The 27,400-nt window shown below is 37.4% G+C and overlaps 1 protein-coding gene across 1 annotated transcript in view; it reads left to right on the top strand.

Annotated features, from left to right (window-relative positions):
- The first annotated feature begins 4,571 nt into the window (after positions 1-4,571).
- The window catches only part of TMEM196 (transmembrane protein 196), a 136,475-nt gene continuing 113,646 nt past the window's right edge, over positions 4,572-27,400 (top strand). The window contains exon 1 of the transcript XR_005652689.1: positions 4,572-4,827. The gene's annotated coding sequence lies outside the window, so the exon portion shown is untranslated. The remainder of the gene's footprint in view (positions 4,828-27,400) is intronic.

Below are 27,400 nucleotides of genomic sequence, written 5' to 3'. Positions count from 1 at the left end.
CAGAGGGTTAGACTTATGCATGCTTGAGTCTTAGTCTTAAGGGCTTGTTTTCCTGAGCTGTCCACTCTCGTGCTACCTTCACGTGTGAGCAATGAATTCATGATGGGATGCTGTCTATTTTAACTGCAGTGGGCATCATCAGGTAGACAGTGAAGGGTCCTTTCCATTTGGGTTCTAGTCCTTTGGAAGCGAACTTCTGGATCCACAGAGTCCCCAGGCTAAAACTGATGGGGATATCCGTCCCCCGGAGCTGAGTGGGCAGCACGAACCCAGGACTAAATCTCCTTCTGTATACTTTGGAGGGCCTGTAAAGATTTAAGTAAGACAAGGTTACGCCTTTTTCTCATCTTCTATTCTAGGTACCAAAGGTAGGGGTTTCCAAAGAAAATTTCAAATGGGGTAAAGCCATTAATATGTGGAGTAAACCTGGCTCAGAGCAGAGCATTAATCCTAACTTGACTAATGTCTCTTTTAGGGTCCGATTCATTCGCTCTACTTGGCCCGAACTTTGGGGCTGGTAGGCACAGTGGAGTTTCCATTGCAAATTTAGGTAGCTAGCCAATTGTTGTGATATCTTTGCTACGAAGGCTGGCCCATCATCTGACCCTAAAGTTCCGGGGAGACCAAATCGAGGGAGAATTTCTTGTAGTAGTTTCTTAGTAACTACTAAGGCAGTCTCTTTCCTGGTAGGGAAGGCCTCTACCCATCCTGAAAAGGTGTCTATAAAAACAAGTAAATATTTGTAGCCCCCTACAATCGGGGTTACCTCAGTGAAATCGACTTCCCAGTGGTCCCCCAGATAAGTTCCTCTTTCCCTCTGCCTAGATTTTTCTATCTTCCTCTTCTTTGGATTAACTTGGGCACAAGCCGGGCATCGTGAGGCAATCTCCTCTGCGGTTCTTCTCCCTTCTAACAAGTGAAAGTAGGGGTCTAAAGCTTGGAGAATCTTAGTTCGCCCTAGGTATGTGGTCTGGTGCAGTTGGTGGAGGAGAGTCCTTCCAAGGGCCGTGAGAGCCTGATTTTTCCATCTGGGGTTGTCCACTACCCCTGTGGGTTCCTAGTGGCTCTTGAAAATATATGTTCTCTTCTGCCGTATAGGTCAGAAATGGAGGCAGTTCTGGGTAAGGGATAACAGTCAGTAGATGTGATGGGGGCCCCACTGGCCTTGTGGCCACCGATCTTGTCTCTGCATTGACTCGTCGGTTTCCCTCAGCCTCAGGACTATTCCCTTTTTGATGCCCTTTATGAAGAACAATAGCAAGAGCCTTAGGCATCTATATGGCTTCAAGTAAGGCTAAGATCTCCCCCTTGTTCTTGATGTCCTCCCAGCTGAAGTCAAAAGGCCTCTTTCCTTGTTGATGGCTCCGTGTACATGTGCAGTGGCAAAGGCGTATCGGCTGTCAGTGTATATTGGGACTGCCTTATCCTTTCCCCATCTTAGTGCCTCAGTGAGGACGATGAGTTCTGCCTTTTGAGCAGAAATCCTATGGGGAAGAGCTTCTGATCAGATGGTGCCAGTTAGAGTTACTACCGCTGCCCCACCGTACCTCCTTCCTTCCTGCGTGAAGCTGCTCTCGTCCGTGAACGGAACTTCATCGGCCTCAGGCAGAGAGGAGTCTTTGAGATCTGGCCACAAGAAACACACAGCATCAGCGAAATCTATGCAGTCATGAACTGGGGTCTCGGGGTCTGAGTCTGGCAACAGATTGGCTGGGTTGATGACAGTAGCTCTGGATTTTAGCCATACGTTTGGGTCATCCAGTGCCTCCCTGTTGTTGAACACCTTCTGGGCTATCTCAACAAGTTGGGACAGGTTCATCCCTGCAAAACCTTCTAATTTTTGTAATTTATGCCAAATATCAGGGGCCGCCTGAGTAGCAAAGGCTACATTAATTGCCCACTAGTTCTCAGGGGCCTCAGGATCAATGGGGGTGTGTACCTAGTACGCCTCGTTCAAGCAACGCTCCAGGGGATTCCTGAGGTCCCTGTATAACTTCAGTTACCTAAGAAAGGTTAGTTGGCTGACGAGCAGCCATCCTAATTCCCCCAATTAGAATCTGGTGCTACCGATCTCATGCTGTTCTCCCTGCCTGAGAATTGTGTCCCCAGTCTGGGCGGGTGGAGGGAAATTCCTCCTTAGTCTGTTCCCCTGCTTCTTCAACACTCTTTCCTCCCGCAGCTATCTTTTGTGTTTCAGTCCAAATGTGTCCGCGTTCTTCCTCGGTGAAGGGGGTAATTAAAAGCTGTTGGCAATCGTCCCAGGTGGGGCGGTGAGTCTGAAAGACACTTTCTAAGAGTCCCATTAATGCCTGGGGTTTCTCAGAGAAAGGCAGATTCTGTGTCTTACAGTTGTACAGGTCACTAGTCGAGAAAGGCACATAAACCATAAAGGGCCTGTCTGCGTGATGCCCCTGGGGTGGTGCTTCTCTCAAGGGGAGGATGGCTGGGGTGGTGGTATCAGCTGATGCCTGCCTAGAGCGGGAGCAGGAGGCCCATAGGGGTTACCTGCCCACGTCCTAGGAGGTAAGGCTGTGCTATTTGGCTTCTGTTGTCCTGGATTATAGGATGGGGGAAGGTCGCTGTCCTCTGGTGGAGATTGGAGGACTGAGGGACTGGGCTGTCTTGGAGATTCGGTTGCCATATGTTTTGGGGTGCCCACAACTAAGACTCACGCCCCTAGAGAAAGGGCACACCGGCGGAGCCAAAGAGGGGGTGTCTGAACAAGATTTAACCATTGATCGATGTAAAACTGATCAGGATGTCCCGGGTCTTCCGTGACAATCTTCCAAACATTCTTCACTAAACCCCTGTCAAAAGAACCCTCCAGAGACCAGTTTACATCAAAAGACAGCCACTCAACGTCACACAATGTTCTTAGTCTGCCTGGAGAAAACTTTATGCCATAGTCAGCTTCCTCTACAAACCCTTCTTTGAAATGTCTCAGGAGACACCCCAAGGGTGTCTTCTGTGAACTTGGGGCCTCCCCCCATTGCTTGCACAGAAAACACAAGACAGGCACTCAGACGAGAACAATTACTGGGGTGTAGGTGGACCTGGAGAGGTCCGCCACCTACAACCTAGACAAGACCAAAGACAATAGACAGAACCTGATAACAGGGCACAGAAGGTGGCGTCCCGCGGCCTGGCCACGGTCCGGGAGATATGACTGCATCCAGTTTCTCCACAGACCTCCAATGACCGGTCAACAGAAACAGAAAGGTACCTTTTATCCAGACGTTAAGGCCTCGGAGATGCCCGTTGGGACCAGGAACAAAGAGTGTGTCCTAACAGTTGCATCCTTGATGATTGTACTGACCCTGTCACGGCATTCAAGGGCCCTGGAACGTCTCAGGTTGGCCACCCCTTTGAATCCGAAACAGGGACAGCAACCGCTTTGGAGGCCGGTCCAGTCTTAGTTCCCAGGGCCACTCCCTGAGATCTCGCTGGGGCCTCCAAATGTTGTAGCCGCCAGCCCCTGATAGACACACGAACCATAGAAACCAGTGAGTTATAGGAAACACACTCTTTATTCAGCCAGCTAGGTCTTGCCAGGGGTACGCAGACCCCAAATTAAGCAGCCCCGAAATGTAGAGGTACAGGGTTTTTAAGCCCTAAACCCCATTCCTCATTCTGTCTGAACACAAAAGTCTATTTTTCTTCTATTTACTAACTGTCAACTCACAGGTAGGTTGTGTAAGCGGGGGTGCAGAAGCAGAAAGCTTATTGTTAGAATGTTATGTTCCCATGGGTGATCACCTATGTTCCCATGAGCGATAGCCAAGTAGTAATTTTCCAGCCAGCACAAATGTATCTTTGCTCTTATAGCTTGTGCAATTTGCTTTTGGTTTTTCTGCTGTTTGGATTATACTTTCTTGTTTCTTTGCACGTCTCAAACTTTTTTTATGCTGTAACTGGAAGATAATATATTTAACAACTCCGAGTACTTTACTTGTTTTGTGATTGGCTGGATTATTTTCATGACGTCTCCCTGCCTCCCCCTCAGTGTTAAGCCTCTGCTGTCCTTTTCAGGAAGGCTCTGTTTCGGGCCAGCCCACAGTTACCCTAGAATGACAGTGGTTTTGGTAGAGCTCTGGTTTTCTTTTTCACTGACTGCACACAGCTGCTAAACTTTACTGATTGCTGGATGGTTGCTCTACCATTTTTTTCAACAATGCCTTGGGACATAAATTGCCCTACAAAGTAATCCAATCAAACTTGGGCTCTTTTGAGAGAGTAATTTTGGAGATCAGCTTTTGGTTTCTTTGACCAGAGGAGAGCTGTTCCTGCTGTCTTAATCCTTTGTTCTCTCCTGCAAACTGGCCAGCCTACAATTGAAACTGTATCTTGAATCTTCACTCAATTCATTGTCTTTCACCTCAACCTCCACTATTCTTGAGAGTGTCTTTGATTTTATTTAAAATATGTTGCGATTGAAGTCAGTTCCTTTGAGAAGAGATTAGGTGCTATTGTTATTAAGGCCTGACCCCCTCTTTCCCTGCAAGCAAAACCTTATCTCTGAGTAACATTCCTACTCTAGAAGCTGAGTACTTGGGGGGGTGGGGGTGGGGAGTAGCAGCCTGGAGTCCTCTTGGCTTGCTTCTCCTGGCACTGAAGCACTGCCTCACAAGCCTGGGCAAGGGTGACCGGTGTCCTTAGTATTCTCATACCCAAGGCAGAACTGCTGTTCCATGAAGGGGATCTGGGCGATGAAGGGACACCCCACTTCTCAACAACATTTGCCCAGGTGTTAGCCTCAGGAACGGGGAACTAGGGGCAAGATGAGAAATGCTGACATCTTGATCCTCCCAGGAAGAAAGCTCTTCTACTGTGAGTGAGGGGAAGACGGGGCCCTGTGTTCCTGGGTACGAGGAGTGGAGAGGGATCTGGAACGGGGGAGGGAGAGCATGGTCTTGGCTCAAATACCACAGACTTGCTTTCTTACAGAATTTTTAAAGATTTTCTTGAATAGATATTTTGTCATTTGCTGTTTGCCCTTAGGATCATTTCCCCTGAGTTTAAATGGTTTTTGTTTTATCTGGAGCTTCTCACAGGATCATGTCAGAAGTCAATTTCTGCCATTCTAGAGCTGCATTGGACACAGTCGGTTCATCAGCATAGTTTAATATCTTTAAGAGCTGTAATATTTCTGGATATCTTTTTAAAATCAACTTTTTAAATGTATCCTTTATATACAATATACCTATTTTTAAGTGTACGTTTAATTGATTTTTAACAAATTTATGCATTTGTGTAGCCTCAAGCTAATCATCAGTGTTTCCATCGCCACCAGGGTGTCCTTGTGCCCCTTCCCAGACAAACTCTCACCGAGACCTCTAGCCCCAGACAAGCACTAATGTGCTTTCTCGACTGCAGATTAGATTTGCTCAAGGGGACCCTGGAAGACCCTTTCTCTTATTTGTTTCTCTCCCTGCCATGACACGTAACCTGATCATAGTCAAGAGGGCTGCATCTGCAGCCGTGGTCCCTAAGATTTAATAGAGCTGAAAAATTCCTATCACCTAATGACATTGTAGATGTCCCAATGTCCAAGTGCAACACATCAGTCAGCTGTTTGTAGTGGCGCTGGTGTAAATAAACCCACTGTGCTGGCAGTCTTATAAATGTACAGCACATAGAATTATGTATAGTACATAGTACTTGATAATGATAACAAATGATTGTGTTCCTGGTTGATGTATTTACTATACCATACTTTTATCACTATTTTAGAGTGTATGCTTTCTACTTATAAAAAAAATAGTTTGCCGTAGAACAGTGTGCCGACAACGCCAGCAGCAGCCTCATACATCTCATGTTTACTTCGTCTCTTGACTGTATCATTTCTCTTGCGCTTGATTTAATCTCATGTAGTTTTGTACAATAACATGCTGTACAGGCTTGTAGCCCAGGAGCAACAGGCTATAAAATATATCCTAGGCGTGTAGCAGTCTATGCCATCTAGGTCTGGACCCTGGAAGACCCTTTCTCTGTGATGTTCACACAATGATGAAATCGCCTAGTGACTCATTTCTCAGAACGTATCCCTGTCATTAAGCAGCACGTGACTGTATAACAAATCAAACTCTGTCAGCACCTTGAATCTTCAGTAAACTGACACAAGGACAGTGGTGGTGCCTGGATAAGACTGTAGAGCTACGGAGACCACTAAGAGCGACTTGACTTCTGTCCATTCTGGGTCTTGTTCTCTCGATCTCTTCTCTCTTGTGAAGCTTCCCATGTCCAGCCCTGCCCTTCTAATACTTTCCATTTTATCTTAATTCTGCCGGTCTGTGTCTGTTAGTCTCAGAAGAGTTTACCATAAAGAAAACACTATTTAGAACAGAATATTCAATGGTATAATGAGTTAATTCCCTCAACTTGCACATCCATAGATATCAGCATTAATTTATATAATAATCACATTGCTGTTATGTGGGGTAAAAAAGAATTAAGTACAAATTCAGTTTATGTATTTAGTGCTTAGCTATCTGGCAAATAGTAGGTGTTCAATATGTAATTTTTGACTCTGAACATGCCTAAAATACTCCTGCTACCAGGGATATCAGTTATCTATTAATAAGAAAGGGGCAATTTAAAATACAAGCACGGAGGAATTCTAGTGAATATCTTAATTTTCAAACAAAAAGAAGAATTATCATATGAAGCCATAAAGATACAAAGCACCGGGGTATTGCATATTGTGACTTGATTTGTTCATTAACTTGAGGGGGAAACAATAGTAGTAATCTAATCTTTTTCATCATTCCATTTTCTGCTTATGAAAATTTTGGTGGTATTTCAAAATCATCAGTCCGTTGTCACTGTCCTTTGTACCTTGTATGTATAAGCAAAGTTAATTTGGGAAGGAAACCCTTGTTCTCTTAAGGGTTGGTTTTAACAAATGACATATATATCATTTGATATATATATATATACATATATATATATTTTTTTTTTTTCTTAATTATTATCTTCTGCCTAGACTCTTGGCTCCAGACCTGTGTGGTTACTCAGCTTCAAACCTCCATTGCAGCACTGCTGACTCTGCATTCAACTGTGCTGAGAAATACGCTGCTTTGACATTTAGCTGCCTAAGGCTTCTTTTCTCTTTGAAATAATTATGCAAGTTCGCTACAAGCAGTTTTGTCTGCTCATAGGATTTCAAAGCAGATGGTGAATTCTCACCTCTGTTGGATGGAAGGGCCCTCAAAATATTTAGCAGTATTTATCAGTTGGATTTTAACTGTTTGTGCTCAGGGGCCTTTGGGAACATATGGTTTACAATCACAAATACCCAAATCTAGGTCATGGACAGTATCAATTTCAGAACTAAAGCAAACCAAGAACTCATGGTTCTGTTCCTGATTTAAATCAAAACTGGACTCTTTGTCCTAACCGGGAAGGAAAGCTCCTTTAATTGAAGTTTTTTAGTCAAATGATCCCCAGGACTCCCTTTCCCTGCGATCGTTTTACTTATGACACTTTTGCAAACAGTGGTGATGTGAGTTCACTCTGGTTGAATTCTGCAAGGCTATCCCCACCTTGGCTTCTGTATGGTTTATATTCTATTGGAAATTAGTTTAGTGTAAGAGTAATAGGTGCCGATCAGAGCTGTAATTTTGTCCATGTCCTGACAATACCATTTCACAACTCGGAGACAGCAATGGCAGTTTTGCTGTGCTGCGATGCAATCTGGAAGCTATGACTATTTCTATAATAAACAGACACCCAAACACCAGAGATTTTGCACAACTGCTGTTCTTAGTAGGCAAAGGAGAAAATACATTGTAACCCCCCTCACCTCTTCCTCCATGCTTGGTTATAATAGGTACTAAGGGAGTGTATTATCAATCCAATCAGTCTCCAGTAAAGTCCTTGTGAGATTTCTATTTGAGGTTTTATTTTGATATTTTGATACTTATCTCGAAGTGAATCAGGACCGTGTGGTACCTACCTACATTGGTCTGTAGTCACATTTTTTTTTTTTTATTGGTAATGATGAAGACATGAATCAATCCTAAATGAGAGTATTTTCATGTATCAAATTAGTTAAGTCCATATTTTGTGGCTTTCAAATGGTTCTAATGAATTTATAGACTTAAAGATTGTCTTCTGAGAACAACTGCAGAAAAAGAAGGAAAAAAGGAGGAATATGCTGAGAAGTACAGAAAGTGCTCATACTTGCCTCTACCCTCAAAACATCCACCTCAGTATGCCCAGGTCTTCCAGACAAAGTTTTGTAGATAGCTACTTGGAGCATTAGTTAAAAAAATAAAATTTAATATTGAAAACATTTTCAGCCCAGTAGAAAGCAAAGATTAATGAGGAAAATAGGATTCATTTCACAATTGGAAAATTTTCAGTTCTCTTCTTAATCAGCTCAGTATAATTGTTTGATACAATGGACCATTCTCCTTTTTAACACAAATTTTTTACTTGGTCACTTGGACACCGTTGTGCTGATTTTCTCCTATGCTAATAGTTGCTTCTTAGACTCGTCCACTTGCTCTCCGTCCCTTCCCAGCTTCTATAGATTGAAATGTCCCAGGATTTAGTCCTTGGGTATCTCTTTCCTACATATCCTTACTCCCTTTGTGATGTCTGTTAACTATTCAGGTTTGAATACCATATTCGTAATGTTAACATTCAAATTTCTATTACGAACTCCAAACCTCTTTTCTGACCTTCAGGATTTTCTATTCAATCACTTCCCAGATATTTCTTCTTGGATATTTAATGAGTATCTCCTCTTAAATATCCCACAGTGAACCCTTCATTACCATCCTCATCTCCAATCTGCTAATCTCCCAGACTCCATAATCTCAATAAATGCCACATTACCATTTACTCAGTTGTTGAAAGGAAATCTTGAAATTACTCTTGACCCTTCCTTTTATTTTAGAGCCTATTTGAATAAATAATCAGTTCTTTGGCTTCAATATATTTTTTAAATTGAATAAATTCTCATCTGCTTCAAATGCTCGGAGGCGCCATCGTTTCCTGCCCACTTCATAGCAGTGGTTTATTAACTGGTTATGCCGCTTCCATTCTCGCACACACGTTCTCCGTACAGAAGCCAGAGGAAATTCTAAGTAATGTAAATCGGATCATGTCACTTCATTACTCGAACCCTAAAAAGGCTTCCAATCTCTCTTAGAACAAAATTCAAATCCTTACTATGTCTTGTAATACACACAGGTGATGGTTTGGCCTGTTCTGTAACCAACCTCATTTCTTACTTCTCTTCCTTTTCTTGCTCATTCTACCCCAGCCATGCTGGCCTCCTTAGGCTTTCTTGAACCTGTCAATAAGTTTCCCACCTAAGAGCCCTTTGCTTTTTCTATTCCCTATGCCTCGAATATATCGTCACGGATATTATCCTGGGTCACTCCTCACTGCTTTTAGGTCTTACTCAAGTATCATCTCCTCAGAAGAGTCTTCCTCGACAAGTCTATTTGAAATAGAGCCTATTGCCCCATCAGTTTATCCCCTTACATTCTCTTATATTTCTTTTTAACAGTAGTCATTTTCTGGCTGTCTATTTTATGTATATGTGTATATGTATATATGTAGATATATTATTTATAAATGTATTATTGGACTTCTAGAATTTAACTAGAATTTAACCCCCTTGAAGGCAAGGACTTTATCAGTTTTATTCATTTCCACCCACAATTTCAAGAATTGTGCTTGCTTGACCTATGGTAGATATTGGATAAGTAATTGTTGGTAGAATTAAATGAAAATGCAGTGAAACCTCTACAGTTGTTGTCTACGAGGTAGAGCCTTCAAGCGATGATGCAGAGGCACTTTGCATGTTCAAGAGAGTGCTCCCTGGCCTTTAGCGTCCCCACATGATTATCAACTGTTGAATCCACTGAACTAGAGAGCACTGTCCACTGGAATTTCCTGTAATAATGGAACTGTTCTGTATCTTCAGTACCCATTATAGGAGCCACAGGCCACTGTTTTAGCATTTGAAACATGGCTAAGGCAAATGAGGAATTTAATTTTTTAATTAATTTTAATTTTTAAAATTTAAATTTAAATTGTCACATTTGACTACCAAATTGGGCAACACAGGTCTAGCTCATAGGAGGCAAGTGATTGCCTATCTTAAGCAATATTGAGCTGGGGCTTTTCTAGTAAATATTAAATGAATTTAAATTTTCTGGTTTCATTGTCCTATTTTTTTTTTCTACAGCTATACGTGCTTAGCTCATCCTAGCAATATAAAAGGAAAAAATACAAAACATCTCTTTTTAAAATGTGCTCAAAGCTGAGGGCCAATTTCCCAGCACAGGAAAGACGCTGCTGGCAGAATGTTCCTTTACAAACGGGGATTAGGCAAGAAAACAGGACAGAATTGCTTTCAGTAGAGCCAGTCAGTAAAGCCATGGGTTTTTGTAGATTCTCACTTAATTATACATCGCTTTCTTTCTCCACAGCCCATGCTGATTTGAATCTGAATATGCATGCATTTACTGAGCAACCGAAAAAAGGATATACAAAAATGAATTTTTAAAATCTCCCTTACATAGTTTCTGAAATTTGACACAATGTAATTTAAAATATACAACCTTAACTTATACAGCCCTTATAACTAAAGGAACTAATAATTATATCACAAATAGCTCTATTCTATCCTGATAAGAAATTAATTAAATAACAGTATTTTCTAGCATGTACAATAGGAAAAGAGAAATCGATATTTATAAAACTTATTTTTATAGAAGGTGAACATAGTACAGAGAAAAAGAAATGGCACATGCTTCTCCCAAAATCTTCTCCATCCAGCCTACTACATCCTGATCTACCTTCTGAAGAAACAAATCAGAGGGTGTCCTAGAGTAGTGGAATAAATGTCAAACATCTTAATTTTCACCCTTTTAATCAAGGTGACTTACCATTTATCAGAGGACTACCCTAAGTAAACCAGGGTTTCTCAACCTCAGCACTACTGACAATTTGGTCTGGATAATTCTTTGTCATAAAAGACTGTCCTGTGCATAGCAGGATGTGTAGCAGGATCCCTCTACTTAGTAAATGCCATGAGCACTCACCATCTCACTCCCAGGTGTGATAATTAAAAATGTCTCCAGATATTGCCAGATGCCCCTCAGGGGTCAAAATACCTCAAAGTGAGAACCAACAGAGAAGACAGTCTAGGGTACCACAGCCTACTCCCTTCCTATATTTAGCTGGATCTTGATCTTATAAATTTTATCTGTTTTCAACCCCATGTTATTCTCTTAGAGCAGAAGATATCTTTTCCTTTAATGTTTGACTTTGATATTCCCTTAGATTCAGTTTTAAACTTGCCCACTGATGTCTCTGCCCTAGACTGAACACCTTTGCCTCAATGCTTAACCTAGCCTTAGATTTCAGGACCAGATCTGCTTGAGATATCAAAGGTATATTATACAACCCTCAGGAAAGGAAATGGTCTAATTTCTGGTGAGTTCTACTTTCAGCTTGGTTATTACCTTGGTGTTTCTATATCACCTTATATCAGTTAGATAAATTCCTTGGGCCTCAATTTATTTGTCTTCAAAATGGAAGTACTGTTGACCTTGAACAGTGTGTGTTTCAACTTTGTGTGCCCATTTTCAAAAATGGATTTTTTCCAATAAATATGTAGAGTACTGTAAATGTATTTTCTCTTCTTTATGATTTTTTAAAATAGCATTTCCTTTCTCTAGCTTACTTTATTGTAAGAATATGTATCTAAAATTTATATCATACAAAATTTGTGTTAATCAACTGTTTGCATTATCAGTAAGGCTTCTAGTCAGCCATAGGCTATTCTTTAATTTAGAGGGGAGTCAAAAATTATACATGAATTTTTGACTGTATGGCCAGGGCAGGGAGTCAACTGTACTGATTTTTGCACTAATTGCTTCCAGGGTTTGCAAACTTCAAATGAGATAAAAAATATTAAAATGCTTTGGAAATACAAAAAACAACAACAACAACAACAAAAAAACCTTTTTCTAAAAATATAAGTGAATATAATAATAGCAGTGTTCTTATTCCATGGAAACCTACAGCAAGTTATAGAGAGATGAAGACTGGTAGCTCTCAAGTATGTTGTCCTAACAGCATACATTTTAGAGTGAACATGAGCTTGCTCCCATCTTTTCTCTCATGGTGATAGTATGTTGGAATTTTACAGAATGGGAATTGAGAGTGTCTCTTTTACTGCCTTGGCAGCACAAAACTGGTCTAGCTAGGTCCAATTCATCAACCCGAGTATCAGTGTTAAGTAAAGTTTGTGGACTGTCTTAGGGAAAAAAATATTTGGGTGCCTATGTAGTTCCCCCCAAAAAGTGTGAGCTGCATACTCAGTGCTGGGTTTTAATGACTGCAAAGCCCTGTCTCCTGGCTTCTGAAGTCTCTCAGTCCTTAAATATGGAAGAACGTTCCTGTTCCTTCTCCTGATCATAAAACAACATGAAACATGCTCACTAGAGGCACCATGGGGCGTATTCCAACGTGTGGTTCTGTGGTGGTTTTCAGGGCAGACATAGAATATTTCCTTCTTAAAGAGTCACCATGTCCTCACCCTGAACCTTTAAAGCAGCTGCACTATCCCCTATGTATGATGTATGTGTGCTTGTGTGTGTATTTATATATGTACGCTTTTGGGGAATGCAGAAAGTAGAAGATCGAGCATTCCCAAAACACGTTTGTGACTTTATAAAGAAAAAGAGGAGGATATGGCTGCTTTTTAAAGGTCCTTATCCCTGTGAGTGATGTGTGAGAAGTACCACCTAGAGCCCTTGGATGTATGAAATAGAACAAAGCTGCTCCAGGAAATAGGCTGAACTGACACCACAAGCAAAGCAAGAAACGTGAACTCTGCAAGCCATGTCTGAGCCTGCCAAGAGGCTCGGCCTCTATGTCAGGGTCAGAACCCCACCTTCTTTTACCAGCTTGGGAATGAGGAACATATCTGCATAGTATTCAGATGTGTCATCCTTAAGAATGGGAACACTGAAGATAGCCAAGCAAGGGGAAATAGGTCAAAAGATATTGCACATAGTTAAAAATAGCCACCACAGAAAATGTGTTTATATTTGGCAGCATGCCTTTTCATATTTACTTTAATTGGCCATTTGGCTCACTGTGTAAAGCAGCTTTTCACACCTCTAGGACAAAGGGGTTATGGTACGCTGCCGGCTGCCCCCAAACCACACAAATTGTAGGCTAAGGTGATTATTTCTACAATTAAAGCTAAAATTGTTTTCCTTTCATGTCAATAAAAAGTCCATTTTTGGTAGGAGAAAATTACCCTTCTTTGCTGATCACTGTCTACAGAGGAACAATTCTCTTTTGATGTCCAACCCCATCTCTAGACCCCTTCTTACTTGGTGTCAGATGATGTCACATGTCTAATCTCCCATTACACTCTCTGGCTGAGCAGACACAGCTGGATTGTCATTCAACTATGAAGTTTAAATTGATAACTCCAAATCTATTCTATAAATTCTAACAACAGCTGATATGGCCAGATTTTCAGTGTTATCTTCATGACTGAGTTTAAAAAATGGAAGGCAAAAATTAATTAGTCTCTAATAATTTACCTGTGAGAATGTATGAACTACAACATTTGATTCTTTCTTTCAAAACAATGTCCCCACATATTTTTCCCCTCTCTCATAGTCTACAGTTTATTATGACTACAGAGCCACAAAATTTGCCAGTGGCTTAGGAAACTGTGTAACTGTACATTTTGCTAGATGAGTACATAACGTGAACATACTGTTTTAAAAAATTATATTGCAGTATCTGAACTCAAGGAATAAAAGATTATATTTTGCTTGTGACAGAGCTTCAAATGCACATATGCTTAAGTAATCTACAGGAAATAGCACTGTTTGGAGGAAACGATCTAACTGTGATAAGTAGTGAACACAGATTATTAGGAACTAGGAGTTTGGGGGCTTTATATAAAGCATTTCAGAGAACACTTGGGCATTTCTCCAAAAGGAGGTGACTGATTTAGGAGAGCTTTGGTGTCAGTTGTTTTAAATGACTGAATTCTCCCTTTGGATTCTCTCCTTCTCCGGGGATAACATTAGGCTGTAGCCTCATAGCTTTGACAACCCATTTTGTGGCATCTCCATCCCTGGGTTGCTTAAGACCCCTGCCTGGTTACCCAAATATTAGGGGATCCCATGAGATGAAGTGGTGTGACCAGACACAAGTAATTAATAAAGGATTCTGAAAAGCAATAACTCCAAATTATGTAGAGTTGAGGATTATCTGAGAACTATTATAAAATTGGGAATTGAGTAATAAAAGAAATAAGCCATCTTCTCATCCATTAATTTCCTTGTTTGGAACAGAAAATACCATGAGGATTTTATGAAAAATAGAATTTATGTTTTTAAAGGACTGAGGTAATATAGGAATATAATATTCTGTTCTTTATGGTGAAAACAAGAATTCTAAGCCATCAGACATCCTCAAAATGGATGACTGTTTAGTTACATCCACTTTTCTCACTCATTTCAAGTAATTTTGGTAATACATGTTTAAGTTTACATGGTTGTTCTTGAGTGCCCTAAAAACACTTTTGACATTTTTTCCATCACAGTGACCTAGTTTTCTAGTATTCAATAAATTTAACAATTTATTCATATAGTAAACAAAAATGAAATAAGTAGGAACAGATTAAGGAAATACAAAACATTAAGTCTACCCAGAGAGTTAAAGGGTGCTAAACTAAATACAATATGATATACCTAATTTTTCAAAGAGAAGAGATCAAAAAGTTTATATAGATATTATATCTTATTATGAGTTTTGAGTCATAAACTAATTATATAAAAGCAATCATCTCAGGATAATCTACTACCCATCAGTGGTTTGGGAGGGCCTGCTTTGTCAAAGATGCTATTTTAAGATTGACTATATCATACTGACTTAGAATATAACTAAGAATTTGACTTGCTTGGAGACCGCTTAGGCTAGAGGTTTGAGAACAAGGAAAATGAATTGAATTGGATGAGAAAATGGGATCTCTATGAGATGACATATGGGTTAGAATCAAATAAGCACCTAGGAATAATAATATTGCTATTAATAATAATCATTAGCAATGGTTAATATTACTGCTTTATGCTAGGCACTGTGCTGGGTTTTCTAATTTTTACTACAGTTTCTATGAAGCAGGAGCTTTTGTTATCCAAATTTTACAAATAAAGGAACTAAGTTGAAGAATGTATTTATTTTTGAACTCGTGGGCTGAAATTTCTATAAGGCATCTAAATCGAGGTGTCAATAGGCATTTGGAATAAGAACCAAAATCTTAGGAGAAAAAAACCTGATCTGGAAATAGAGAAATGAGAGCTATTGGATTATAAACGGTAATTCAGGTCACAGAGGTACATGAGATAAAGTTTCATGGTACTGGATGATAAAAGAAAATAAGATGGGAAATTATCTTTGGATTTATTCATTAATAATCATAATAACTTTTGGAAGAGTGGAAAGGACAGAAACCATATTGTACTGCACTAAAGAATGAAGTACACTCTTCTGAGATGTTTACTTATTAATAGTGAGAGAAATAATGACTTTTTAGTTTTCATAAAATATCTGGCTGTGGAGAGATTTCTTTTTTCTTAAATTAATTAATTATTTTTTATGGTGACATCGGTTAACAAAATCCAATGTTTCAGCTGTATATTTTAACAGTAATTCATATATATATTTACATTTCGTGTTTACCTCTCATAGTTAGATTTCTTTCTGTTACCACATATTTGATCCCCTTTACCCCGTCTACCACCTCTCTCCTCCCTCCCCTCTACCCTCTGGTAACCACTAGTCTATTGTCCATGTCCACGAGTCTCTGTTTGTTTCTGGAGAGGTTTCAAATAGACACTTTGACTGATAGTATAATTTCAAGCGCCAACATCTCAATTTTTGTTAACCAAAGATCTACATTAACTTTTGAAAATAGTATTAAAGAACTGTTATTTAAAATTGCAGCTGCTTCTTGTATCTCTTCAGTGTTGGCTTAGGAAATACATAGCATTAAAAGTGAATTATTAGTATGTTCTAGAATCTTTTTACTTAGATCCAAGCCAAAATAGTTATGAAGTCCCCAAATCAGATATTAACAATGAGTAGTGACAGATTAGAATTTGAGGAGCTATCTATGTTTATTAGATGAAGAGCATCACTAGAAAAAGATCTCATTATTTGAGAAATTACCTCTATATTTGTTTGCTTTTGTTGAGTCTTATGATAGTCTCAATTTTAATCATTTTGAGACTCAAGAACTAAGTAACACTGTAATCGTATTAGAAAATAATTCTTTCTCTGCTGTCTAATAGACCACAGAAATGCAAAAAACAAATAGAAGTTCAAAAACCCAGTAAGAAAATTTATATATCTTACAAAACAAAAGTAGAGACTTCTAAAATTACATTTGAGTCATCACTAGTAATATAACTGTAAATATATGGAATTGCATGAAAATCTTCTGGTTCTAGCCTAGTTTGTAATAGGCACTGCCATCTGTTTAGCATAATCAGTTCTTTCATGGGTTTCTGGTAAATGAAAGTAATACGGATTGCCAGTGAAGGAATATACTAGAGAAGAATGTGCCTTACTGAATGGGAAGCTTAAAAATAAATGGGTATATTAGATTCAGGAACCCGAGATTAAATATCTTTAATATCTTTGGATATAAAAAATTCTTGGTCCTGTAACTTTTCTTAAGAAGAAAACTTTGTAAAATTGGTTGAAATTCCCATTAAAAGATAGTTCCCTCATTAAATCCGTAAGTATGTTATGCCCATCTAAAATCTGAAAGTTGTCTCACCCATAACCCTTCACCTTTTTAAAAAGCTGTTTTATTCTTATCCAGCAATGCCATCTCATTTGGTGCTCTGCATACAGAGCCTGGCAATTAGAGCTGTTAGTTATGTGCAGAAAGCAGTAAGTCAGACAGAGTTTGATTCTAGAAATGAACCATAGGCCAGAGATGAATAACAATTTTTCCTTTTTCTTAAGTGCCAGTCCACACTTTCAGTCATAGTTTTTTTTGTTTGTTTGTTTGTTTTATCACCACTAATAGATTTTACTTTCCACCTTGGTTTTTAATGCTAATAAAAACCCAAACCCTACCGTGCTACATGAAGTCTTATTTCCTGACCACCTAGTTATCCCTTTCCTTCTAAAAATGCCAATGATACTTTAAAATTTTTTTTCCCCTTCTTCAAAAGTTTAGGATGTATTATCCTTACTCATTTATTCAGCACATATTTATTAGGTTTCTTCTAAATTTGAAAACTATAGTAGTGAATCAAACAAACAAGGTCCCTGCCCTCACTGCTTGCAGTCTAGCGGAGAAGGCAGACAAAAAGCAGCTAATTACAGTAAAGGCTGAGGGTAAAGGGAATGTGCCAGATGCTGCTGACTAATCAAGAGGTTCCAAGGTGGAACCTGCAGAATCAGGAAAGACCTCCTGGAAGACATGAAGGTTTAAGTCAGAATCCGAAAAGAAAGTGCTAGGAATAGGCTGGTGGACGAGTAAGGAGAGTGTCCCAGGCAGAAGAAGAAACAGGATGTATAAACCACCCAAAGATAGCCTTCTTTTCCCTTAAGGTGTATGTGTCTTTTTTTTTTTCCAACTCAATTGAAGTCTGTGGACAGGAGGGCCAGGACCATTTTGTGCTTCTTTGTGTCTCCCGAACATTAAAAAAAATACTTCACATATAGTAAACCTAATAGTTGATTACTAATCGATGCAGAATAAGAGCATACACACTCGCAAAGATATGACAGCAACAACTATTTAAAGAATTAGTTTGCAGATTGACTTAGATGTGTCAACATTAGGCTCAGGGCTTATCAGGGGAGCATAGAAAAGAGGTTTGTGGGAAGGCAAAACATTAACTTGTGTCAAAAGGATGTAAGGATATTTGGACAGCTTACGCTTTGGGCCCATCAAAACTCTTTCTTCTGAAATTATTGACTTTCTACATTTATGCTAGGTGAGTGACATGAGGCTGATATGGATTGATAATCAGATACTTACAAGTAAAAGCTAGAGGAGATTGTATGTGTATATTTATTTAAACATTTAAAATAATATTTTAGCTATTGCCAATAAGTAAGAATTCTAATTGCAAGTGTGCAAAACTAATTTTCTCAGATATAACAACAACAAAACCATCTTTATTCCTTCAGATTCATGGCGGAAATATATCTATATTTCTAAACGAGTTCAGGGAATGCTAAAAAGTCAATACTGTAAAGAAATATATAAACTAAGTTAATGGAAAACAAAACTCTTGAACAAATGGTAGAACACATATGCTCACAAATAGAGATTTATCTAAAAATATATATAAAGAGGGTATTTAAGGTACTAAAACAGCTTCCACAAATTGTCACTGACATCTCAGCGCAGATCCTGTGATAGATGTCTTTTGTACATGTAGCTGCTTGTAAGGGACAAACTTGTTGGCAGGCTTAGCAACAAGTCTCCAAGCACGTTCTGCTGACAACGCCATCTGTCCCAGGATGTGTTGCCAGCAAGACTTGTTGTTAATCAATGTTCATTGGCTCGTGCTCTCCTTTGATCTTTTTACTCAAATTTTAACAAAATTCATAGTTCAAAGGAAAATTAATTGATACACATCTATATACTGTATATCAGAAATAGTTCTTTATTATATTATTTTTTCAATTCCTGGCTCTTCAGTGTGCAAACCCAGGCAAGTTATGTTCTCTAGGCCTTTAATCTGCTATCTCTTTAATTAGTGTTTTATTTACTTTATTTCTTCTTATCTTTCTGCAGTTTCTGCTTGGCTTTCAGAACTCTTGCTTCCAACTACTAGGTCTTATGATTTTTCTTATGACCTCTATTCTTACTTGTACCTTGATGTTTCAGAGTTTTTCCTACTTGAAATCCATGTCAAATATCAGCATTATTTGTTCTTCCCTTCAATTCGTCTTCTAAATATTTGTTGAACTATCATGGCTTTTTAAGTTTTAGCCTTGCTATACTTAGGTCTCCTTAAGTTTTCTTCGTGGTGGTGTTGAAATTCAAGTTGTCTTTTTTCTCTTAAGCTTCATTTTGTCTGGGGCCTGTTCTGAATTGGTGCCCTTTCTCTCTTTAGCTGCTCGGCCTCCTCAGGTGTGTTATTTTCCTTCTCTTAGTTCACGAAAGTGGTTTGGTTCTGAGTATATTGAAAGAGTATCACTCATACCCCTCAGATTCTACATGGTAAGATAATAGCCTGTTCAAAAATCTGGAAGATATTTAATCTGTAGTCTCACTAATAGAACTCAGGTTGAAAAAGAACAAAATTGATGTAGAAAAAATAAAAAAGTGCTGATTCAATATGTAGTACACCCCCAAAAAATTATAGAATGAGAGAGTCAAACCTCACAAAAATAAATAGAAGACAAAAAAGAACCTTCATGTTTTTATTTCATGTCAAAGGATTTGGCTTTTTCTCTTATGGCAATTTGGTATTCTAGATAAATTATTTAACAGTACCATTGAAAATAATTTAAAATACAGTATCAAGTGTTTTAAATTCTTAAATGCATCGATGAGCTTGTAAGAACTTTTGGCATACTTAGTCCAAACATAATGAAGAGAGAAACACAATGAGAAAGTAGAGCAGTGAAGCCAGGTTTCCTATTGAGACATTTTCCGAAACATGTGAATGTTAGAATTTGGGATGTTTTTTGTTGAGTTTTGCTTGTTCAGCTTATTGTTGTTTCAAAGGGAGAGATCTAGGGACGTCTCTCATTCCACCATGTTTCTGATGTCAGACTTCATCATCTCTAGAATTTTAATACTGTCAAAGAGTAGGGAAGAAGAAGCAAAGCCAGGAGTCCACCCAAAATAGGGAGCTAATAGATCACCCCTTACACAGTACTGGGACCTCAAAAAGTAACATTTTCAATGCTAGTGTGAACTAAAATGTGACTCTGCACCCTAAATAAGAAAATATGACTGTCCTAAACTTAGAAACTAGAAATATATTAAAATTATCAGATACACAAAATAAAAATAATATGTTTATTTAAAGAAATAAAAAGCAAGCCTAAATAAATTTTATGAAGCCAAGAAACTATAAAAATGATAGTTGATTTTTAAAAAGAACCCAATACAATTTTTAAAAATAACAGAATATAATCATTGAAATAAAAATTTCAATAAACTGTTTAAATATAAAGTTTTACAAAATTGGAAAGGAAATCAGTAAAGTAGGAAATAAATTTAAACAAATTATTGAGAATATAAGAAAGACAAGATTTAGAAAATGTGAAAGAAGTAACTATAAATATATATCTTGTCAACAATGTAATAAGGTTTTGTAGAATTTTAAAGTAAACATTAAAATTCATAATGATAGCATCTAATAGGAGATTGATGAATGCAGTTCAAATGTTTTAAGGGTCCTGTAGTTTAGAAAAAGAAGACAGAGTTATTAATGAAATTTAGATTTTGAGGAGTTCAAAGTGCTTGTCCTGATCATTGAAGTGTAGTTATAGAATATGTAGCTTCAAATATGTGAATACATATCTTCCAAATCAGTAGAGATAAAATAGAATGAGAAAACGTAATTCAAAATAAGGCAAAAATAAGCTAAAAAAAAGAGTACTGTGGGAATAAATCCAAATATATTTATAATTACAGTATAATGCTGGCCTAAATTAATTAGCTATATGCAGTTTATATAAGATATGTAAAAATATAAGGTTATGAAAAGTTTGAAAACAAAAGAATGAAAATATAGTAAGCTGGAATAGTTATAATAGTACTAGAAAAAATACTCTTCAATGTACAAAGAATTATTAGAGATAAATAAGGCCATTTCATGAAGAAATGTTTAATTCAACAGGAAGACATAATTCTAAATTTGTTGAATTATATACCCTTATGATATATAAAGCAAAAATTGGCAGCAATATAAGGATAAATAGACACACTCCATCATGGTTACATATTTTTATATACCCTTTTCAGTATCTAATAAATAAGGCAAAAAAATCAGAACAATATAGAAGATTTAAACAAGATTAATAAACTTGATATGATTTACTCATAGAACACTGCAAATAATAACAAACTGAAGAATATACATACTTTTTCAAGCACACACAAAATTTTCACAAAAGTCTGAACATATATTAGGGTATAAAGCAAATTTAAATAATTTTAAAGATTGATGTCATAAAAAAGATTTTTTCTGCTATAATAAAATTAAACAAGGAAATCTCAAATGATATTTGAAATTTGAAAATATTGGTAAACATTAAATAGACATCATGGTAAACATTAAATAAAATACTTTAAAAGATATAACATTTACAAAAATCATCAAAATATAAAGTGCAATTTGTAAGCAAGACCTTTGGGAGAAAAGTATAGAACTATATTAAAGACAGTAAAGAAGACATGAAGAGTAAAAATTTTAGAAGAACTATAATATCATTATGAAGTCCAATGTAAAGAATATCTTAAATTATATGCAAAAATTGTAAATTATTATGTTGAACTATATGAATTGTAGATATTATCAGTTTTTGATTACAAAAATGAAAATCTGTGGTTCTTAAAAACAAAAATATAATTTTGGGTGTAAACTAATATAGAATGATAAATTTGATTACAGTAAAATGAATAATTTTTGTTCTTCAATATTTACTATAGAGAGAATAAAAACAAGCTATAAACTAGGAGCATATATTTGTTATACATATATGGACAAAGTTGATGTGTCCAAAATATATAAAGAATTGTTACAAGTTATTAAAGGACAAATTTTCAATAGAAAAATGAGCAAAAATCTGAACAGAAAAGGAAAACCCAATGGTCAATATTCATATGAAAAGATGTTCAGCCTCATTAATAATCAGGAGATTGCATGTTTAAACAAAAAAAAAACAAAAAAGCAAAGGAATGATTAATACAAACTTCTGGAGAGTCATTGGTTGGTGGGGAGAGAGGGAGAGGTACACAACGAAGGAACAAGCTCTGCAGGGAGAGAGGAGTGTCCTTCGGCGGAGAATGTAGAAAGAATTCGACACACACGCCGAAGTTAGAGTTAAAAGGAAAGTTTATTAGAAAAGGGGTAACACTCCACAGAGTATAGTCTCCTCTCAGAGACAGAGAGAGAGACCGAAAGAGACTTGGAAAGATAGTGAGCGTGGGAGGGGTGGGGAGGTGAGTGTTCAGGGAATTCATTTTATATATCATTCTTTAGTCCCTGTTAGTTATTGTTTAAAAGACTTTGTTAACCCATTTCCTATGATATGGACATGTAGTGAGTAATAGGAAGGGTATGTAGTTTGAAAAGGTAAGAATATGTAGAGTGAAAGGCCTGCTGGTAATTCCCAGCCTTTAATCCATAGGCTCCCCAAGGGTTTAGCCATAGAGAATGATTTTTGGTTCCTGTTTCCCCTTCACAGGTGTGGGGAATGGGGTGTTAGTAATTCCAGTAGAAATCTTTCTATGCCCTGAAGGTGTCCTCCAGGCCTGGCTGCCTGGCTGCAGTCTCTGATTGTGGCTTGATTAACATTTTAATTTTCTTGCCTCCTCCCTATTTTAATCCCATCACTGACCTATAAACATTTCAAAATACAAGGAGGTAGTAAATATTTATTTTTTAAAAATCTTAACTATGCAGCCCCTTGAAGATAAATTAAGAACCAAGAAGAAATACTGCAACAGAAAATTTGATATGTCTTAGCCACTGCGCAAGTTGGCCCAGAGGAGATGCAGATTTCTGCAAACGTGTCTATGTGTCCATCCACTCGGCTCCTATTCATCTCAGGAGCCCCTGATTCAGAACATCCCTGACTTTCTTCTCTATATTTTTCTTCTTTATTTCCACTGTTTGTCTCCAATAGTGTCTATATTTTAGTGAAGTGGGCGAGCTAGTGGCTCACGCCATGGTTGCCATGGCACTGGTGTGTTTTGAACTGGGAATGAGTGGAAGGTCAGGACTCCAAACAGACCATTTACCCCCTCTTTCTCCTGTGGGGCTATTAAGGTAGCCTATTCCTGTATCTCAGGATTCTCAGGTTTGCGAAGTCACCAAGAACAAAGGAAGAAGAGCAGAACTGAGAGTCGACAGACTTGATCTTGGCTCAAAATTTGCTCAAGACTTGCTTTGAAAAGCCATTCATCTCTGGGCTTCAGCTTCCTTGTCAGTAAAAAAAAGAAAGGAAGGAAGGAAGGAAGGAAGGAAGGAAGGAAGGAAGGAAGGGAAGGAAGGAAGGAAGAAGGAAGGAAGGAAGGAAGGAAGGAAGGAAGGAAGGAAGGAAGGAAGAAAAAAAGCAATCATTAACTTAAATGATCTCTTTAAATATCTCTAGGGATTTTGAGATAGTTTTCTGAAGTCTTGGCCAATCTCGTATGGCTAGATTTAAAGCTATAGGTGGTCATGGCAGGATTTAAAGCTATTGAGGTAAAGTTGCCATTGAGACATTCTTGAAACCACCCTGACCCAAAAATGTTCAGGCTTCTTGCTTAATATTGAGTGTTAAAGTTACAGCTGTGTTTTGATTAACTCCCTCCATATGTGTTCTATCCCATTTGAAAATTCAAAACCATGTTTTATTATCGCTGTCCTGTTCTGGGAAAGGACAAGTTTGTGAGAGAATAAGACCTACTGTTCTACTGCTGTGTGACTAATCCTAACCCTCTTTGCTGTTTCTGAGTAAATCTTTTATGTTCCAGAGAAGAGTATCTAAAGAAGGAGTACACATTATGCATTGTGCCCTTACCTTTTACAGTTCATACCTGTTTCCCAGGATATATTTAGACTCAAAGATTAAATTTACACTCCTTCAGTAAAAGACATAGCAAAGTCTATGTGATTTTTATTCTCTGAGATAAAGAGGCTTATTGGAGCATTATTAGGAAATGATTATAACAAAAGAGGATTATGTAAAAGGTAAACAATAATGTCCCCAATCTGGAATCAATGATTTACTTTAAAATATAACCAAAAGATTTGTTAGTAGGTTTGTTACCTCTTTAAGACCACGTCATTGATTCAGAGGCTTGTCAAATTTCCGTCAAGCCATTCTTTTCTAAAGGGAGACCCAGAAAATCGAGGATTTGTGGAAACCAGCTGACAGTCATTAACTGCAGGCCTGCATTTCTGTAAGCCTCTGAAACCTTAAATTACAGAACAAAGTGGAGGTCAAGTAATGTGTCAGCACCAATTTCCACTTATCCCTGACTTGCTTTCCCAAAACACAGTTTGGCTTACGTAAGCATTCTATGATTTGTCATCAGACTCACACACGTAAGTTTGGAATAAAAGCCAAATATAATTACCGAGAGTCAGAAAATAAATAATCGGGTATCCAATTTTTCCTTGTGTCATTACAGCAAAGGCCACATTTCCTAGCAAGTGAGCAATGACCTGTACCTCCTGTTACCCTCGGTTAAAAATTTCCTAGTTTGCACAATGCAGTAAGAGCCATAGCAAAGGAGGATACTCTTTGTGCCTTTAAAATGCTCTGGTACATAACTTTCAAGAAAGGAAAAGACCTATTTTTTCATACATATGATAGTTGATAGAAGTCAAGATATTTTGGGTATAATCAAGTCAGTTAGAACAGGTAACAAGTAGCACTAAGAGGAAAATGCAAAGCTAGGAAACCTAATGGGTTCAGATCTTAAGTTCATACTAGTGGGTCTCTTAAGACAACAGAAAAAAAGACTTCACATTTTTTCCATTTGGGAAAATTTTTGACAGAACTTTATTTACTTTAACATGCTTAGAGCATGAGAAGTCATGTATGTATATATTTAATATATGCCTTAATATAAAACTTTTTTTTACATTTTCAAAAATATGCCTCCAGGGTCAGTTGCTCTCCATTTAAGTCCTTGCACTTAATTGTAGTGTTCTTTCACTGAATTTGGTTGAACAGCAAAGTTCCATTTGGATTCAATGCTAATTAGAATCCTTAACCTACTGGATTCAATGCCGATTTTGTTGTCACAGAGTTCACCTAACAATTTTTTTTTTTTTAATCTTATGAAAGGGGTGTGGGGAAGGGGATTTTAAGAAAGATTGAGTAATAATTCCTGAAGGATGACCTCACAATTGCATGTGTTGAACGTCCCTATAAACTAGCCTTTCAAAGATCATTGTCAAAAGCCATAAAAAAAATATTTATGGAGGAGGCCTCTTCAGAAATACGAGGAATGGCATTCTTACAGCATGTGCAAAGGCCAGATATTCATGATGAGCTGTCCTTTACTGAGACACAGTAAGTGTGCCTGAATACCTGGGAAGACAGAGCTGGATGAATATGAGGATGAGAAGCAGTTGGGGAGACAAAGGACTTTTTTCCCCTAAATCCTCAGATCTTATTTATATTATAGCTGAAAGTCTGTACCCTTTCCAGTCTCTCAGTATTTCCCCCGCCCTCCGGCCCCTGGAAACCACTTTCATTTGTTATAATTCTACATATATGTGATTCCATAAAGCATTTTTCTCTCTCTGTCTGGCTTATTTCTTTTAGAGCACACTGCCCTCAAGATCCATCCATTTTGTTGCAAATGGCAGGATCTCTTCTTTCTTGTGGCTGAATTGCGTATATATAACACATTTCTTTATATATAAACACTATATGTATATGTAACGTAGTTCTTTATTCATCTGTTCATAGACACTTACATTGTTGACATATCTTGGCTATTGTGAATAATGCTGTAATAAACATGGGAGTGAAGATATCTCTTCAATATCCTGTTTTCATTTCCTTTGGATATCTACCCGAAACTGAGATTTCTGGATTTCATGGTAGTTCTATTTTTAATTTTTTGAATAACATCCAAACTATTTTCCATAGTAGCTACACCCATCAACAGTGTACAAGGATTCCTTTTTCTCCACATCCTTGCCAACACTTGTTATATCTTATCTTTTTTATGATAGCCATTCTAATAAGTGTGAGGTAATATCTCATTGTAGTTTGGATTACATTTCTCTGATGATTAGAGATATTGAATACCTTCTCATGTAACTGTTGGTCATTTGTATGTCTTCTTTGGGAAGAAAAGTCTATTTAACAACTGCCCATTTTTAATTGAATTGTTTAGATGTTATTGTTTGCTATTAAGTTGTATGAGTCTTTATATATATTTTGTATATTAACCCCTTATCAGATATATGATTTGGAAATATTTTCTCTGATTCTGTAGGTTACCTTTCATTTGTTGATGGTTCCTTTGTTGCCCAGAAACCTTTTTCTTTTTTTTTGAAGTAGTCCCAGTTGTTTATTTTCGCTTTCGTTGCCTTTGCTTCTGATATCAAATCCAAAAAATCATTGTCAAGATCAATGTCAAAGAGTTTTTTCCATATGTTTTTTTCTAGGAGTTTTATGGTTTTACGTCCTGCATTCAAATCTTTGATCTACCTTGAGTTCATTTTTTGTGTGTGATATAAGATAGGGGGTCCAGTTTAATTCTTTTGCATGTAGCTGTCCAGTTTTCCCAACATCACTTATTAAAGAGGTTATCCTTTTCCCATTGTATATTCTTGGCTTCTTTGTCATAAATTGATTGACTTTTGAACCTCCTGGTTTTAAACTTTATCCTTTAAGATCTCCATATACATAGGCTGAGTAATAATGGCTTAACTTTCAACACATGCTTTTCCTATCATGTATATATTTCCTTTTTTTTTTCAGTTGGAGTTGACATACAGTATTGCATTAGTTTCAGGTGTTCAACATAAGTGATTAGAGATTTACATACCTTATAAAATGATCCTCCTGATATATTTAGTGCCTATCTGGCACTATGCACAGTTATTACAATATTATAGATTATATTCCCTGTGCTGTTATATATATTTCTAAGAAAGAATTCATATTTCTCATAACAAATAAATCCAGTACAGTTTTATTTTATTTTTACCAATTGAAATTCTCATAGGCTATATAAGGATGATTTCTTCAGATAGCTCTCCAAGTACTTTTGGCATGATATTACATAAAGTCTCTGTTATGTAAATATAGTTCAGGTTTGGCAAGCAGTTCCCTAATTGCTTTTGTCACATATGTTAACTCAATTCCTAATTGGCTAAAAGATTTCAATGATGAAAAAACACATTTTAAAGGAAAAACATTATGGATAAGCAGACTGTTTATAGTTACTAGTTTATGCTTGGCAAAAACAAAAATAAAATCACACACTCATGCAACCCAAACAATTCATTGTAGTGCATTTAAATACTGAAACTCTTTTTCAAGTGAAAATGGCACAATTACAATTTGGCTCACTTCTAGAAATTTAAATATGTTGCTATTTAAATACATGTATTCTATAAGTTGCCCCTAAATAATTTAGAACTGCTTCAGAGGTTTTTTTTCTGGGTTCTTTATA

Source organism: Pteropus medius, unplaced genomic scaffold (genome assembly GCF_902729225.1).
Source record: "Pteropus medius unplaced genomic scaffold, Ma_sr-lr_union100, whole genome shotgun sequence".
Lineage (NCBI taxonomy): Eukaryota > Metazoa > Chordata > Mammalia > Chiroptera > Pteropodidae > Pteropus > Pteropus medius.
This window is presented reverse-complemented; position numbering and strand designations above follow the sequence as displayed.